This window comes from Macrobrachium rosenbergii, chromosome 27 (genome assembly GCF_040412425.1).
Source record: "Macrobrachium rosenbergii isolate ZJJX-2024 chromosome 27, ASM4041242v1, whole genome shotgun sequence".
Taxonomy (NCBI): Eukaryota; Metazoa; Arthropoda; class Malacostraca; order Decapoda; family Palaemonidae; genus Macrobrachium; species Macrobrachium rosenbergii.
The window spans coordinates 41,988,198-42,001,474 of NC_089767.1; the positions used below are offsets into that span (position 1 = coordinate 41,988,198).

Consider the following 13,277-nt stretch of genomic DNA (forward strand, 5'->3'; position numbering starts at 1 on the left):
CTGTGTGGCCGAGTTTCGCGCGCAGGGTATTTATGGCGAACCCGGTGTCACCAGAGCGGCCGGTAAGCTCGACCGTCGTTAGAATTTTAAATACCCGAGTATCTTCATGATTAATAAACCCTTCGGGAAGTCGTGCCGATACTGTCACTGGGTAGCACTTGGTTAAAGTCTTGATCCTGTAGTACGTACGGGATTGTCGTCGGCAAATCTCTAGACCTTGGTCGGAGGTTCGTCGTAGAATTGCATAGATTTAGAGTCCCCGGAAGTATTTTCGAATTAAATTTTTAGTTTTCTGCTAAAGAAAACTATTGTGCCGGCTTTGTCTTCCGTCCACACTTGGCTGTCCGTTCTTTTTCTGTCCGCCCTCAGATCTTAAACACTACTGAGGCTAGAGGGCTGCAAATTGGTATGTTGATCATCATCCACCCTCCAGTCATCAAACATACCAAATTGCAGCCCTCTAGCCTCGGTAGTTTTTATTTTATTTAAGGGTAAAGTTACCCATAATCGTGCTTCTGCCAACGATATAGGCCAGGCTACCACCGGGCCGTGGCTTATACAAAATTATACCGAGACCACCGAAAGATAGGTCCATTTTCGGTGACCTTGATTTTACGCTAAACAGGAAACTCGATTGCGCCGAAGAAACTTCGGCTCATTATATACTTGTTTATTTCTGGTTATACTCGTAGGCAGCAGGTGTTCATTGCATAGGTACCGTGAACGATCGACTGTAGGCGGTGGCTGTGCTATGCATTTATTTATTTAGTCAATAAGCCAACCATATGTTTTTTATGCTCCTTGTAAAGATAAGATTACAGTTCATGAAGTTAGAACCTTTCGTTCAGTTGAGCGAAATTGGAATTAAAGGTGGGATAAAACGAAGCACATAAACGTGTTTTTTTTTCTGTAACCGATTGTACAGTGCACATGAATTTATTCACAGTGACGCAGGTGTAAAGTACATAATTCACAAATACCAGTTCGAGCTCAAATTCGTCCTGAACGCTGCTGGAGCCCATTATGACAAGTGAACGCTGTATACATACGTACGTACACACACACACACACACATATATATATACATATATGAGGGAGAGAGAGAGAGAGAGAGAGAGAGAGAGAGAGATGGTACTAAGCTGTACCCTGCAAAGTGTCAAAGGCCTGAGATTCCGATGTTCTGAATCTTAAAACAGAAGAATCTCTAATTGGAAGCAAAGGATTTCAGAGGTCTCAAAGAATTATATACATTTAAGACAATAAATTCATGGAAACATTGCGATGAGATGTAACAGCAATATTGAAAGAAGGACCCAGAATGTTTTGTAAGCTTCCAAGTGGATTAAAACGATGTGAAAACTCGAGGATAATGAGGGAGAAAGTAAAGACATGAATTTAAAAAAAAATCGATGGAGTTCAGTGGTTGTTATTCAGTAAAACCGTTAAGTTCCAATTGCCAAACTAAGTACTGGCGAGCATGAGGTTATAAAAAAATGCCAGATTAACTTTAAACTTTATATTAACGTATTAAATTTGGACTATTCCTTTGCAATGACGTTTACAAGGATCCGTGCCTCTCACTCATACTGCCTAGGCCTAGACAATGGTTCAGGAAAGACCATCTAAGCACGTTAGTTTAAAACCCATTATACCTCTGCTGACAGAGGTGGTGAAAGGTGTACTTAGTTTTTAAGCAGGTGTTGCGGTTGGGGAGAGAGAGAGAGAGAGAGAGAGAGAGAGAGAGAGAGAGAGAGAGAGAGAGAGAGACTTAACGTGAGTAATCAGCACGCCGTCAAAATGTCCCATCCTATCACAATAAAAAGAAATAGGAAAATGGCGTCGGCCAGGTGACCCTCACCTGTACGAATGTAGCAAAACCATTTTTAAAATTATTCGTTAAAAAATCTCTCTCTCTCTCTCTCTCTCTCTCTCTCTCTCTCTCTCTCTCACAAACACACGTGCACTTGCTGACGTGTAATATTTAACCTTTGCAGTAAGTGATCATAAAAACTGCTGGCTCTGACGTAGACTTCTGATAACTTATCAATTTTGGTGTAAGGTCAATACATACCCAACATATGTGACTTAGGAATGATAGTGCGGAGAAAACGCCCACCCTCTCATATCTCTTCTGTTTATTGTACAATCAAGAAAGCACCAGTTGGGGTTGAACATGCTCAATCTGTTTGTCAATAATATCTTATCACAGATAAGGAACAGAGAGAGAGAGAGAGAGAGAGAGAGAGAGAGAGAGAGAGAGAGAGAGAGAGAGAGAGAAATTATAGATAACTTGTTTTCATTTCCCTTATCTAACTCGTACAGTCAACCCACCCCGATTATGCATTGTTACTCCCGAACTGTATCTCATTTAACACTTAAACGAGCTCGGTTTAAGTGGCGACAGATTACGATCAAAGTTCGTTCTATAACTGCATCAACTTAGTTACAGTTTTTTTTTTTTTTTGTATGTCTTTTTGACCTGGTAATTTTTCCATCATTTTAAATTGCTGTACTTTTCTGCTCTGTGAGATTGTGAGATTTGCCTACATGTTTGCGTCTTGCTAGTCTCATAAGCTACGTGTTGACGCAGGCAACATGAAATCATTAAACTCTCTCTCTCTCTCTCTCTCTCTCTCTCTCTCTCTCTCTCTCTCACAGAGAAACACATACGCACGCACACAAAAAAAATAAAAAAAACAGATTTTCCATCCTTATCGTGCTTTTAGGTATTTCCTTCGTTCTGTTGCTGCGCTGGTGTGACCTTTTCCATAAGCTCTGGCGTTGCTTATCGTTAATATTTTTGCCAGTTTACTTATTTATTATGTCCCTGGTGTCAGTCTTTGTCCGCTGATTGTAGACAGACTTCGATTTGATCGGTTATTCTATACAGATCTTGGACTGAACAGGATCTGCATTGGAACTGGAATGCGTAGTTGAGACTTTGAAATTTCCGTTGGGATTTGAATTCGTACTAGGGATTAGGGATGTCATTTATTAACTTGTTCGTGTATTTTGCATAGATAGGGACGAAAATATATATAAAAAAGCTCAGTATAAGACTCAACTGCAGATAGGAAACGTATAGTCAGTGCATGTTCACAAAAAGTTTTTTTTTTCTTGAAAACGGATGGGGGCCATAAATAGCGCGTTTCAGCGTTTTTTTTTTTTTTTTTAAACAAAGGTCTTACATTTTAAGTTAATTCTACACGAAGCTGTTTTGTTGTTGGTGTTTTTTCAACACAGGATGTTTTCACGGAAGTAGCAACATAAGGTCGCCTGAGTAGCGCAATCTCTGGTAAAACATGGTTCCTCTTTAGGCCTAGGGAAGGCTGCTTTAGGCCTAGGGAAGGCTGGAAGACTAGAATGTCGCTCCTTGCAAGAGTTCGTTGAGCTGTTTTTGCAGTTTATAAATCCGTTTGTCTGTTCCTGTCGATATTTTTTCTCATATCTGCTTTTTAATATATAACTTAGGTTGTATATGGTTGGACTTAGACTAACTGCAGTGTTAGATATTTTTGCGTTGAATGCTCTTCCTTTTTTATTGTTATTTTGGTTTGTTGCTAAATATTGTGAGTAATAATGTCATAATTTCTTGGAAAATGGAAGAGAAAGTTAGAGAGAAACACTTTTGCAGGGCCACCGGGAGGTCGAACTAGAATAGCAGTGTTATCATATTTTTTTCAAAGTCAAGTGGCACACTGCGTTAGGGGTGTATCTGATAACAGTTTTGTATTTTGTGTTCTATACTCACACGTTATCTGTCTATTTATCTGCCTATCTAACTATATATATATATATATATATATATATATATATATATATATATATATATATATATATGTATGTATGTATGTATGTATATGTATGTATGATGACACACAGGTATTGGTTATATTATATATATCTATATGTATCTATATATAAAACCTACACCCGTGCATGCATGTATGTCATTGGTCTACATACACATATAACTGGATACATATCGTACTTTCCCTTTCAGTTACAATGAGAGTTAATAAGAGGTCCTCAGTGTTGTCATCCCATTGCCAAATTTCCCAAGATAACGCTTCCGCTGTTAAAACCTGATAGCGAAATCGAAAAAGGAAGCATATTATACCAAAATGTATCTGATACATGAGATTATTCTACATTAGCTCCAAGCTTATTTCCCGTTGACTGGGCTGGCTTCAAGAGATACTAATCGCCCCGGCTCTAGTCTCATCCACCTCATGCGGTTCACTGTAGGCATTACTTAAGGTTCTCTGCAGCGTGCCTTCTTTAGGCCCCTAGCTGCAACCCCTTTACATTCCTTTTACTGTGCCTCCGCTCATAGTCTTTTTTCCATCTTCCTTTCCACCTCTCTTAACGATTGATTCGTCGTGCAACTGAGAGGTTTTCCACCTGTTACGCCTTTCAAACCTTTTACTGTCAATTTCCATTTCAGCGCTGAATGACCTCATAGGTCCGAGGTCTTGGCCTTTAGCCTAAATTCTATATTCAGTTCAACTTACTTTACGAAACGAATAACAACAATTTCAATATGGCGTCAGTTCACAAAACGCGTATCTCGGCATCAGTCTCTCTCATGCGTTGTTACAGAGTTCAGTGGCCTCTCCCCCAGCCAATCTGTATTCCGTATGTGCTGAAATCATAACCAGTTTTTTTTTTCTGTAGCCTGTAATGGAATTAATACGGTGCTCGCTCACCCCTGGTCTTTGTACGACTGCATAATTACTCAACTCGGTAGTTTCACATATTTTATGCTTAGTTTTAAGATCGTGCGATAATTTATCATTTAAGATCGCACAGTTATTTGTCATATTTAATAGAGCATATAGTTGAGAATTTGATTGATATATTAACATTCTAAGTCGAGAAAGGGGTTTAGTTATGCAAATTGCTAGAGATTCTTACGCGTGACGAAGGCAAATCTTTAAACACGATTAATGTAAATAATGGCTTACGACAAATGCCGAGAGAGAGAGAGAGAGAGAGAGAGAGAGAGAGAGAGAGAGAGAGAGAATGAGTTATAATTGGCACTATAGCAAAGAGAGAGTTTACAGTGTCTAAATCTTATTAGTTAGTGCATGTGGAAAGATTGTTGAGGCGTAGCTTTGAGACTTTGAAATTATAAGCCTAGACGGAATAGAAGTCTTGTAATGTTTAGGAAACACGAGAATGCATACCTCGAGGTGAGTGGCGCATTGTTTTATGCCCTTGGGGGTTCATTCATTGAAATGCAGACGCGAACTTCGGGTAAGGGCACTGTAGTATAGATGTGCTTTGCTAATAATCGTCATTGTGCCTCAGTTAAAACAAGCAGTGGGCTAAGTACCTGATAGTCAGTCGACCTTAGTGGGTTTCAGCTGGTGAGAGTAAGGTCTTGGGACTAGCAATTTGATCCTTAAGTACTCACTGATATATATATATATATATATATATATATATATATATATATATATATATATATGTATATATATATATAGACAAATCTCACATAATCTCGAATTCACTTAATCTTTCACTTAAGTGAAATCATAATTGATAAGTACACCTGCACTGGTCAGGATTCGAACCTGTGCCATTTGGTTTAGATACAGTGGCAGACAGTCGACTTATCCATTCGACTATCAATCATGGATTCCAATCGAATCTTTGGCCTGGGGCAGATGCACTTGTCAGGTAATGATTCCTTTGTGCGTAAGTTAGTCCCTGAATAAAGTGAATCGATATTAATTGATGTTTGTGGACTCATAGTTTTATTAGAAAAAATAGGAAGGTGTCAAAGGGACAAATTCTCTCTCTCTCTCTCTCTCTCTCTCTCTCTCTCTATATATATATATATGTGTGAGTGTGTGTGTGTGTGTATAAAGTGATGAATATATACAAAATATATGTAAAGTGATGAATATATATATATATATATATATATATAGATATATATATATTATATAGATATATATTTATATATATATATAAACATGTATATAAATAATATATACACACATATTTGTATTCGCAGAGCTTATTGACGTAGAGCTCAGTGATACGCACCAAAGGATATATCGCTTATGATTCAGACCAGATACCCAAAGTGACAGCTTCAGCTGAGGTGTTCGGAATAGCGAAAGAGACTCCCAGATATATATATATCTCTTATAAAAGCAAGCAAGCGCTTGGGCGGCCGTCAATTTTGCGTCGTAATGTGGTGTGTAACCAATTCTTGCGTCCACTATTGTCACTGGGATCCGCCCGATCATAAAATCAGGCGGATGTCGGATTCCAACTGCGTCTAGCTTTCGATCTGAAAATTGGCGGGTAAATGGAAGCGCTTTCCCTGAGTTCCACGTAAGAAGAAGAAGAGAGCTTTATTTGATACAACGCATTACTGATATATATATATATAGATCCTGGTCGTTAATTTTTGTAGCATAAAGGGTGGGAAATAAACGTTCTTTTTTATGGTGGAAATAATGAGCGGAAATAAATATCACTTGCCATACAGTATTATTTTTTTAGACGTAACTTTCGCTCGGTTGGCAACTCTGGTGCTGTGAGGAGTCGACAGGTGAAATTGCTTACAGCAAGCATCCGGATGTAAACTGCGTACCGTACTCTCTCTCTCTCTCTCTCTCTCTCTCTCTCTCTCTTCTAATCCGTGTGCACCTCGACGTAAAAGAAATTGTGGTCCATATTATTAAACATTGGTCTATATATGGAAGATTTGTATACAAGCTTTGTATACAACGCTTGCATGTGTATGTTTTTATTTGTTTTTCGTAAGCAATGAAGTTTGGTTGATTTTGGCCAGGGTGCTCCAGATTTGCATTACATTGCATATGCTTCTTGTTTGCTTCGTAAATATTCTTAGAGTGAAAAATGGCTGTTTTCATTAACAAACTGGACGTCGGCTTTCTTACTTTTTCTTATGTTTATCTTGGAAACACGTAAGAATGGTGATGATTCCAGACGCTTGAGATTCGAATAGGCCTACCTGATAAATTAAGAAAGTTTAGCTGATGCTCAGTGTAATGGCTTGTGGAGAGAGAGAGAGAGAGAGAGAGAGAGAGAGAGAGAGAGAGAGAGAGAGAGAGACCTAATTGTTTTCAATCTCCTTAATGCCTCGTCCTCCGAATATTATGAATTTCACATCCAAACATTTCATTGAAAGTCTTGGCCTCAGTGTTATCGGGTTGTTCTTCTCCTCCTGAGATCACGTTCTGGCATTCCTCGCCGCCTCAAACTTACGTGATGATCTCATCAAAACAATTGTGGTGTTATCGCCGTCGATGACCTCTCTTATGCCCGTTTTAGAGAGCATCGGGAAGGAGGTGACTGACTGACTGATTAACTGACTGACTGAGAAGCGTTGTTTTAAAATGGTCAGTTATCTCGGCTGCTCCGGATGTTTACGAGTTTGTGATCTCGTGGATATATTGCAATTTTCCTCGTTGCTTTACTGCGTAGAGAGCTCGTTTATTTTAGGCCTATGTGGTCTCTGTTGCGTTGGTAAATGATCGGTTATCTGGGAGATGTTAAGCAGTTTTCCCTCGTTGCTTTAATGCGTAGAGAGCGTGTTTATGTTAGGCCTATGTTTACTTTTTTCTTACATTGTTCTATATATATATATGTGTGTGTGTGTTCAGTTATTTAAACTGCATTACCCGTCTTATGAAGGATTTTCATGTGAGATATCCATTAGTGTCACCTCGCATGAATGGATGTGTTACTGCGGCATTCTTTCACAGAGAGAGAGAGAGAGAGAGAGAGAGAGAGAGAGAGAGAGATATTTTTCCCAGTGTCCTACAGTGGAGGGCTTTTGTAAGTGTTAATAATTATTCAGTGACTCAAAGGAAATGTTCCGTTTTAATCTAGGATTGCTTTCCGAAATTATTTCTGTGCGAAGTCTGGTGAAATTTGAACTTCCTGTATTTGTGTTTGTTCGTATTCCAAAAGAGAGTTAAGAATTAGGTGTATATATATATATATATATATATATATATATATATATATATATATATATATATATATATATATATTGCGTGTATATATACGTATTATATGTGTGTGTGTTTGTATGTACCGTAACATTAAGCATACTGAGTCTAAACGTCTTTTTTTTTTTAATGCAGCAAGTAGGAAAACTAAGATCGATTTCCTATTAGAAAACGTCAAAGAAAAACAAGTTACTTGAAAATAACAAATGGATGAACTGAATGACGTATACACTGGTTCTTTGCGCAGTAAGTTTCATACCTCGTTATATATTTTCTGAGAACCGGATGAAGGTCTTTTTCCTCATTTCGGAACGTTTCTCTCTCTCTCTCTCTCTCTCTCTCTCTCTCTCTCACTTCAAGTTCTTTTGATAAAGTTGTTAGTTTTCTGTAAAAGAAAACTATTGAGATGGCTATTTATCTGTCCGTCCGCACTTTTTCTGTCCGCCCTCAGATCTTAAAACTACTGAGGCTAGAGGGCTGCAAATTGGTATGTTGGCCATCCACCCTCCAAACATCAAGCATACCAAATTGCAGCCCTGTAGCCTCAGTAGTTTTTATGTTATTTACGGTTAAAGTTAGCCATGATCGTGCTTCTGACAACGATATAAGACAGGCCAACAGCGGGCCGTGGTTAAAGTTTCATGGGCCGCGGCTCATACAGCATTATACGGAGACCACCGAAAGATTGATCTATTTTCGGTGGCTTTGATTATACGCTGTACAGAAAACTCGATTGTGCCGAAGAAACCTCGGCGCATTTTTTTTTGCTTTATTTTAGTTTTTTTATAGTTTTTGACCTAATTAGTAAATCCTGTTGATTAGAATTCACTAATTAGTAAATGCTAATTTATGCTAGTTTTCTCTTTGAACGTTAGTCTTCATTTCTTATTTTTAAACCGTTAATTGTTTTCTCGTTATGTCAGTTTTTCTCATTTCTCATTTTTATTGAATTCTCTCCATTTCGTTTAATTGTGCCTCTTGCTTTGTTTAACAATAGTCATGTTTGTTGTTTCCAGAAGCATTATTGATGACATTCGCCTTGCTGAATCTATAAAAAAAAGCGCGGGGGGGTTAGAATTTGGGGTGGGGTGGGGGAAGGGAAGGGGTAAGTCTACGTCTAGGGTGTTGAGTAATGGCTGCTTGGTCAGTCACATTCCGTCTCAATCACGTTCTGCTCGTCCGAGGCTTGTGTACACTCTCATTTAAAATTAATAATGGATAAACTTCGTTCTGTGTGCGATGACAAATATACGTAGGATTTTTAAATGAGTTGCGTCGGTGCTAGTCATTCGCGTACGTACTATCGCTTGAAACGTGTCATGTTCGTGTCATACCTATATATTTAGGCTATTACGACGTGCCGTTATCCGGTACGAAAAGCTGTTCGTCAGGAGCCCACTATCCTTCTAGCTCACCTTATCACGTGATCTGATTGAAGGTATGACAAGAAAGATGGATTAGTGTTAATAAAGAAAAGAATAATAAAAAAAAAACAAATAAATAATCGTACTGTTATTGCTATAGTCAGCCTCCCTAGTGCATTGTCTCATCTGCCGTGAGTCAGAGGTTTTGTTCCTTTCGTGTTCGCTTCTCTCTCTCTCTCTCTCTCTCTCTCTCTCTCTCTCTCTCTCTCTCTCTCTCTCTGTGTGTGTGTGTGTGTGTGTGTGTGTGTGTGTGTGTGTGTGTGTGTGTGTGTGTGTGTGTGTGCGCGCGTTTTGCTGTTTTTTTCTTGTTTACAACTGTAGTGTTATAGATGTTAGACTGCATCGCGTTCTCATTTCAAGTTAAATTTTCATGCGTGAACGAACGAGTGAGTCTACGTTACGCTTCCTTCGTATTTAGGAAAATGGGTGAGCCTGGGTTTCCCCCGAATGTACGCTTTGTAAGAACTGGGATCCCATTATGCAGTTGCTGCGTGTGATGTGACGAAACCTTTTATGACCAACTGTTCCGAGAGAAGAAGTTGCATACTGCATCTGAACTTTTATATTCGCTGGGAAATGTGTTTGGACCTAGGTTTGATGAATGCAACCTGTTTTTTTTTAGGACACCCAAGTTATGTTCGTCTTTTTTTTATAGTAAATTCAATAATGATAAATAACTTTTGGCAAATGTAGATAGGCTGGCAACACAGGCTTCCGTGAATTATTGTTTTTGATGGGGAAACCCACTTATATGAAGCCTGGGCCTAGAGACAAAAGTTTTTGTGCTCCAGCAAGATGCAAATGGCGCGTCTCTATCAATGCTAGACCTATAAACATGTGTATTGTTCCGTGATAAAAATCCTTCCAATTGCTCGTTTGCAAGTGACAAGTTCCGACATGCATGTAATCTCTTAATGATTATGAAGGAAGGTGTTGACCTTGGGCAGCTATTTTTTCGCTGCCCAAAAGGTTTTAAACTTGTTTTTCAGCTCCTTTTTTTAGGAGCTGCCCACGTGACGAAGGTCGATTCAAATTTTCCCATGTTATTCTTACTTCGATAAACGTCATTGCCAGCGATGTCGTAATATAAGTCTTGAGTCGATTACAATTTTTAACTAGAGTCTAACGATTTTTTTAACGTGTGAAGTTGCGTGCTGCGGCCGTTTCTAGGTGTCCTGTTGGTGGGATGATAATCATTCGAGTTTTTTTTTTTTTCACTAAGCCACCAATTTTTACTCCTAAGTTCTTTTCAAGGTCATGAACCCCTTTGGGCTCTTTTCAAGGCCACGAATGCCTTGCTGCTCTTTTCAAGGTCACCAATCCCACTGCGCCTAACGTCACGTAAAATTTCTTGACAAGTGGTTTCTTAAATTTGTAATAATCTTGGTTTTAATTTTATTCGAGTTTGTCGTTATGACAACACACATTGCAATCTGCTTTTAAAGTCCGTCTCCTTCACTCGAATCCGTCTTAATTTGAGTTTGAAGCGGTTCCCACATTGCTTGCATAGTTCAGCGTAAAGCGGGAACCCAATTTTATTGCTTTAGCCTAATCGTTTAAGCTTTATTGCGGACGCCGGATAGAGGTTTATGAGTTTTTAATATGCTGATTATGCTTTCCCGGGAATTTCATACATACTCTTGTTCTCTTGTTTCCTATTGCTTGTTAAACATCCTGATTAATATCTTATTTTTGTTGTTGTTATTCTTATAACAACCAGCATCCGGTAATAACTGGGTTCGGGTGTCTGTCTTGGGACTCGGCGCTTCAGTGACAATCAGAATTCAGTCTCCATATCGACTTTCTATTTAGCTCTCTCAATATCTTCGCGTTTTCGTAGTATTTATTCATAGTGATGGTGTTTTATATTCTTTCAGATATGTGCTTTAACTGGTATATATATATCCTGTGTGACGTCATATTACAGTAAAATGGTATCAAGTCAAAAAGGCATTCTGTGGCTGATGTCAATTCACTCTTCATATGTGATTCTGAGTGTGTCGTCATATATATATATATATATATATATATATATATATATATATATATATATATATATATATTTGAGTATTTATACAGTACACACACTTACACATTATGCGGTAACGTATGAAATGTCCCATCGAGTTCCAGTAGGAACCGTTACACAAATATTGATTTCCGCTGTCCGTGACTTGGGCCACAAAAATGCTGTGATGTGAGCAGCCTGGTTTCCGAGATGCTACGTCATTTCGTTCTTCTTTTTTTTTTTAAAAGATTCTTTTGATATGATTTACAAGTACATGTTGCCAGTAAAAAAATGGTTTGTTTTTGCGTTCTTTGTTACCACTGTGTCCACGAAGCCTCATCGTGGAGTTTATCACCGTCTGCCCCAAACCGGTAAAAAGCGCTCTATTGGTAGGTAATTTAATGAACAATGCAATCCCTCCGTGGGCGCCCGCAGCAGATTTTCCAAGGGGGGGCGGGTGGGAGGTAAATCTTAACACATGCACGGATAGTTTCTGGTATCAAGCAGGCAAACACATTTGACCCTCTGATCTAGCAGGTTATGATTAATAATAATAAAAAAAAAATATCAGCTCCTATATTTCTTTAATGAATAAAGTAATTATATGTGTATATATATATAAATGTAAATTATATATATATATATATATAATTTTTTCCCAGGATTTCAAAGGGGTGGGGGCCCGCCATACATCCATCCGTCTTTGGAAGTTAGCAACAAAATGCGCCACTTCCAAGCTCGATATTGGAATGAATCTTTGTACTTCCGTTTTCTGACATTCCTCAGATTTCCCGTTTTCCTTCTTAATCTGTTTTAGCCTCCAGGTCTCTTATGGACCCGATAAGGGCGACAGATGGCTACCCCTTCCCAGGGACCTTTGGTACAAAGGAATCTTCTAGGGCCTGTTTCCCATTTGGCTGTGTCGTTCCCTTGACGAAGTTGCACGTTCGCCCCCTTAGTCTTACTCAGGTCGTACTATTAGTCTCAGACCACATGAGTCGTACCTCGATCCTAGGTCTAGACCTACCCTCGATCATTTTAACCCGCGTTCAGTGTTTCCATTAATTGCATCCGCTGAGAATTTATGGTTATGTTTCGTCCCATGTGTTTGTCTTTCTCGTTGGCGTGATTGGGTGATATCAAATAGCTATGTGTTGATTTTGCTAGAATTCCACCAAAGGTAGGCCTAGCAAGTGCCAACAATAGACCAAATTTTTTAGATATCGAAACTAATTTTTTTTGGGGGGGGGAGAAGGTACCCTTTTGAGAGTATTGCAGATTGATATTCCTAACTATGTCTTTAGGGATGTTTAAAACCGTTAGGTATGGGACCTCTTCTTCTGTGATTAGGTATTTCTTCCCGAAACCAAACTTTCAGAACAGTGGCTTTTGAATTGTACAGAACGTTTTCAGACATTTTCATGTTCTGTACCGATATCACTTCAAGCTTGTGTTGTTTAGCGTTTGTCGATTTCATTTTCTTGGTCTTGGGATAACCCTCATTTAATCATGAAGTCCCGTGACTGTTATTTGTAGCGTCAGTGTTCGTATTCTCGATCCCTGGCCAGAGATTCTTGGATTCAAGTCAGACTTCTGTGTTCCAATTCCGTATGCATTTCTTTGTTTAAGGATTGTTTTATGAAGAATCAGAATTTCTTTCCTAGCCTTTATATTACTGTAGATTATGTATGAAATATCGTTCAGACCTTCCACAAGGTCATTCCGAAGTGTTATTATTTTGGACGTCTGTGGCTGGAAAGTCTGGCTAGATGTGGAGGGGCGTGTCAATTCGAGCATTTTCTTTGTCAGACGTCTCTTGTCCTTACACAGAAACTTCTCGACGTT

At 38.8% G+C, this 13,277-nt stretch overlaps 1 protein-coding gene across 5 annotated transcripts in view; it reads left to right on the forward strand.

Moving 5' to 3' along the window:
* The window catches only part of Larp4B (La-related protein 4B), an 88,959-nt gene that overhangs the window by 39,814 nt on the left and 35,868 nt on the right, over window positions 1-13,277 (forward strand). Inside the window, exon 1 of one of the 5 annotated variants that reach the window (XM_067129702.1) lies at window positions 9,147-9,438. The exons of the other annotated variants lie outside the window; for them this stretch is intronic. The gene's annotated coding sequence lies outside the window, so the exon portion shown is untranslated. Of the gene's footprint in view, window positions 1-9,146; window positions 9,439-13,277 lie in introns of those variants that run through there. 5 annotated transcript variants of the gene reach the window in all.